This window comes from Grampus griseus (genome assembly GCF_964374135.1).
Source record: "Grampus griseus genome assembly, chromosome: 1".
NCBI classification, from domain to species: domain Eukaryota; kingdom Metazoa; phylum Chordata; class Mammalia; order Artiodactyla; family Delphinidae; genus Grampus; species Grampus griseus.
The window spans coordinates 172,914,808-172,920,289 of record NC_139017.1 but is presented as its reverse complement, the minus strand read 5'-3'; the positions used below and the strand labels follow the sequence as shown (position 1 = coordinate 172,920,289).

Here is a 5,482-nt window from a genome sequence, read left to right as displayed (position 1 = left end):
ACTGTCTTTTCCTCATTGTGTATTCTTGCTTCCTTTGTCATTGATTAATTGACCATATGAACATAGGTTTATTTCTGGACTCTCTGTTTGATGGAAGTTCCATCTATGTGTCTATTTTAGTGTCAGTACCATACTGTTTTGATTACTTTAACTTTGTAGTATAATTTTATGTCTGGGAGCATGATATCTCCAGCTTTGTTCCTTTTCAAGATTGCTTTGGCTATTCAGGGTCTTTCATGGTTCTATACCAATTTTAGAATTATTTTTTATAGTTCTGTGAAAAATGCCATTGGTATTTTGATAGGGATTTCTCGAATCTGTAGATTGCTTTGGATACAATGGACATTTTAACAATACTGATTATTTAAATCCTTGAGCACAGTGCATCTTTTCATTTATTTGTGTTGTTTTCTATTTCTTTCCCCAGTGTCTTACAGTTTTCAGAGTACATGGTTAAATTTATACCTAGGTATTTTATTATTTTTGATGCAATTGTAAATGGGGTTGTTTTCTTTTCTTTTCTTATCTTTTTTTTAACTCAAGATATTTTTATTCCCCCTTTGCCATCTTTTCTGCAAACCCTTTGGGTTCAGACCGGAAGAAACTGCACATCCACCCTTCTAGATGTAGGCCAACCCTTGGGCTGCAGGGTAGAAGACAAAGACCACCACCCAGACACCCCCTAGGGGGACCCACAGTCTAGCTGGAGAGAACAGCCTGGGAAGGCTTCCTGGGGGAGGTGAGCAGAGGTGGAGGGAGGGAGAAGGCCCGCTGCTCTGGGAACCAGACCCCTGCATCTGGGATCCAAGCAGCTCTGCCAGGGAATTTGTGGGTCTGTGGGTGCTTCAGGGAGGACAAGAAAGAGACCCTTGAGTCTCAGAGGACTCCACATGGCTCAAGAGAATGTTGTAGAACACAGACATGGCTTCTGGGCTGCCTGACTCACTCCAGGGACTGGGGGCATGGCCAGTGGGAGGGGCATCACAGAGGGGCTGGGGGCCTCCCAGTCAACATCAGGAGCTGGGTGCCCACTGGCCGGCACAGAGGCCAACTCCAGTGCCTAGAATAATCTGAGAAGGGGCTTCGTGGTGGGGTGGTTTCATCTCAGAGGCCATCCAGGGCTTGCCGGACAGGGGCATCCAGGGAGGCGGCCATGTGGATGGAGACACCAGGGGCACCGATGCTGTTTTCCCAGCAGTCAAACCCACAGCTGGTCAGCACCTGCTTCATGGCCTCCACCTCTGGATGCTCCAGATATGGCCTGAGAAGTGTGATGCCACAGCCCCTGCCATCTGTGCCAGTGAGCTTGCTATGCAGTCTGTGGGCCATGGTCACCTGGCACAACCGGTCCAGCGAGGCATGGCCCACACCGAGGGCATTCAGATGGTGCTGGTTCATGTCAATGAGCTCCTCCAGCACGAGGTAGCGCTCTGGGGCCGGGGCCACTGCCATCTACCCCAGCACCCGCTAGCATTCCAGGGAAATGGCGTCTATGAAGGTCAGGAAGGGAGCCATGATCTCTGGGAACTTCAGCAGCCTGCTCCTGATGCCGGCCACCAGGACCTTGGTGCTCTGAGGGACTCTGGTGTTGATCAGCAGGATCTTCAGAGCTGGTGGCCTCTTTAAGGATGAAATCTTCCCTTGCTGGTATCAGAGCATTCCTCCCCAGGTGCTGACAGCTTTGTCCACTCCGGAGGGGTTCCCGTGAATCACCCTCCCCCACTGGAAAGACCACTTGTTAATTAGTTCCAAGTTCTCCTCAGTCCACCTGCTGGCGGCCTCGCCATCCTTCAGCGGGTTTGGGATCTCCTTGCTCGCTGTCAGGAGGGCAGCCGCCAAACACATGGAGTAGGTGGCACTGGAGCTGAGGCTGGCCCCGGTGGGCAGCTGTGACCACATGGTGACATCCAGGCTGGGCAGGGCTCTCTGACTCTGGCAGATGGACAGGTACGAGTAAAGGAAGGACAGCACAGCCACGTGCTCGTGGTCGGCACAGTCCTTGGGGAAGCCCGCCATCTCCTTCAGCTTCTCCACTTGCTCCGGGGTGAGTGCTGTGATGTCACCTTGCTTCAGAAAGCTGGTGTCCAGCATCTGAAGCTTGGCCACATCCCAGGCCCGCTTGATGCCAATGTTGGGTAAGTTGAGGCCCACTTTCCCATTGCTGTGGGGCTGAAGCCAGAGGAATGTTCTCAAGTTCAAGGCCACAGCCAGTGCTACCTTGCCATGGACCACGGCATGCTCTCCATGAAGGATGACTTTCCCCGGAGCAGACACTAGCGGACTTCTGACAACATGGCTCCTGGGAGTCCTGTCGCCACAGGCCCTCTGCTCCTGAGCCCGAGTTGCTCCAGGACTCCATCCCCAAGCTCGCGGGCGGCGGGGGGTAAGACTGGGGTTGTTTTCTTAATTTCTCTTTCTGATAGTTCATTGTTTTTTGTGAAACCTTTGGGGTTTTCTATATGTAGTATCACATCATCTGCAAATAGTGACAGTTTTACTTCTTCCTTTCCAATTTGTATGCCTTTTATTTCTTTTTCATACCTAATTGCTGTGGCTAGGATTTCCAATACTAGGTTTAATAAAAGTGGTGAGAGTGGGCGTCCTTGTCTTCTTGTTCCTGATCTTAGAGGAAAAGCTTTCAGCTTTTCAGCATTGACTATTATATTAGTTGTGGGTTTGTCATATACGGCCTTTATTAGGTTCAGTTCTGTTCTCTATATACCTGCTTGTTGAGAGTTTTTTTAAATCATAAATGGATGTTGAAATTTGTCAGATCCCTTTTCTGCATCTATTGGGGTGGTCATATGATTGTTATCCTTTGTTTTGTTAATGTGGTGTATCACATTGATTTATTTATGGATGTCAAAACATTCTTGCATCCCTTGAATGAATCCCACTTGATCATGACGTATGATCCTTTTAATGTATTGTTGAATTTGGTTTGCAAATATTTTGATGAGAACTTTTGCATCTATATTCATCAGGGACGTTGGCCTACAATTTTCTTTTTTTTTCTCTTCATACTATTGTGGTAGGAAGAGGTGCTTGAGAAGATTTCAATCTTCTTAAATTTATGGTGACTTGTTTTGTGGCCTAGCATGTGATCTATTCTGGAGAATGTTCCATGTGCATTTGAAAAGAACATGTATTCTGCAGCTTTTAAATGGAATGTTTTATATATATATATATATATATATATATATATATATATATATATATATGTAGGGGGAGAGAGAGAGAGAGAGAGAGAGAGAGAGAGAGAGGAAGGGAGGGAGGGAGGGAGGGAGGGAGAGAGGGAGTCCATCTAATATAATGTGTTGTTTAAGGCCAGTGTTTGCTTATTGATTTTCTGTCTGGATAATCTATCCATTGATGTAAGTGGAGTATTAAAGTCCCCTACTATTATTGTGTTATCAATTTCTCCCTTTATTTCTGATAATATTTACTTTTTATATCTAGATGCTCCTATGTAGAGTGCATATTTCTCTGCCCTCTCATTTTGTTTGACCTTCATTTTATGTTTCTGTAAATTAGGCAAAAAAGCTACTCTCCTGGTCTTGAAGGAGTGGCCTTGTAAGGAAGTGTCCCCTGTATAGACTGCTTGTAACTGGTGGCTTTGACAGTATGGCTGGGGCCGAAATGGGCCTGTGCCAGGGGAAGTCCCTTAGGGGCACCGTGCCTGAGGCCACTTTGGCAGAAGGCTGGAGCTGGAGTGGGTGTGGGCCAAGGGAAGTCCTGGAGGGACGCAAACAATGGTGCTCACTGGTACCTCCAATCCTGGAGAAGGCTCCTTGCCCATTTGGCAGAAGCTCTAAGGTTAGTAAATGGATTTATTTCCCCTCTAGTCTAGGTGCCCTTTAAACTGCTGTTTTCTCAGTGTCCCAGTGTGGGTGAGTCTGAGTTTAGCTCCTCAGCAATATCGCTCCTTACTGTCGGTCACTGAGTCAGAAGTGGGGTTCCTGTGGATACCATTCTCTGTCTTTCCTACACATTTCTATGTGGTCCTTCTACAGGCAGTAGCTATTCAGTCAGTCTTCAGGTTTTCTTCTGGAGGAATTGTTCTACATGTAGGTGTAGATTCAGTGTGTCCGTTGGAGGAGGTGAGCTCAGGGTTTTCCTATACTACCATCTCAGACCCTTCATGTGTCTCTTCTCTCTTAAAACTCTTTCCAAAGGCCACTCTTTCCAAGAAAGGCTTCCCTGTCCTCCCCCTGCCCCTCTTCTGGTTTGGGTCTCCACTTGTATCCATAGCATTCTGGCCTTACGCTTACCGTAATTTTTATCAAACTGAATTGATAACATTTTTATCTCTCTGTTAGATTGCAGTCTCCATGAGTATAGGAGCTATGACTTTTAACTAATTTTGTTATCCTTAATGCTTAGCATGGTACCTAGCTTGTGATGACTAATAAATGCTTGTTGAATAAAAGAATGTATAAACAGGTGTTATGATGGGTAGAAGAACCAAAAAACGTTACAGCTAGAAGCAGCCATGGAGCAGTAGCTCCCAAGCAAAGTGCAGTCCTACGGTTCTTCTTGGATGAGTTGCCAGAATTGAATCCGTCTGTGAAATGTATGTACTTACTTCATAGGATATTGTGAGGATAAAATGAATGAATAAGTGTGGAATTCTTAGGCTAGCTTTTGGTACATTTTAAGTGTTCTGGCTATCTGTTGGGTAATAAACCATGTGAGAGCAAAGTGATCAAATTGTGTTATTATCTCTCTGGTTCTGGGGATTGGCTAGTCTGGGCAAATCTGGCTTGGTATCTCTAATGTGATTACAGTCAGACAGCAGCTGGAGCTGGGGTCCTCTTGAAGGATTCTTTACTCACATGTCTGGAGCCTGGGCTGGGAAGACTCCCATGACTGATGGTTGGAATAGCTGAGCTTATGGGGCATCTTTCTGTATATGTTGTATTTCCAGATGGTCTGTCTAGCATGGCAGCTGCTGGGTAGTCTTTATATATACTATATATACACTTAATACATAGCACCTAAAAGCTCCAAGAGTAGAGTTCCAAGAGAATCCATGGGAAGCTACCTGGCCTTTTATGGCCTAGTCCAAGCATTTTCAACAGAGGTGATATTGCTTTCTGGGGTCGAAAGTTGATTCATGAAAAGGTGTGAAAAACATTATTTTTTGTGTAAAAAAAACACAGATATACATACAGTACAAGAACTATATTTGTGGAATTAAAATATTATGGAGTTGGAAATGCAAGTAGGAGAAAATGTCTAAAAAGGCTTTCGAGGGGGAAAATAATGAATAAAAAAGGTTGAGAAAGAGGGCCCTGGCCTTAAAAGTCCCATAGTGTCATGTTAGCTACACTCTACTGGTGTCAGCAGTCAGAAACCTGCCCAGATTCAAGGGGAGGGACACAGCTCTCCATCTCTTAAGGGGAGGAATGTCAGACGATTTGCTGCCCTATTTAAATCAGCCAGAGTAAACATTCTACACATTCCTGCAATTACGGAGCTC

The 5,482-nt window shown here is 45.6% G+C and overlaps 1 pseudogene across 1 annotated transcript; it reads right to left on the bottom strand.

Moving 5' to 3' along the window:
* Positions 1 to 1,104: 1,104 nt before the first annotated feature.
* LOC309837283 (mevalonate kinase-like) lies at positions 1,105 to 2,294 on the bottom strand (annotated as a pseudogene). The gene has a single exon. The product of its transcript is annotated as a mevalonate kinase-like (transcript).
* Between the last annotated feature and the right edge of the window lie 3,188 nt (positions 2,295 to 5,482).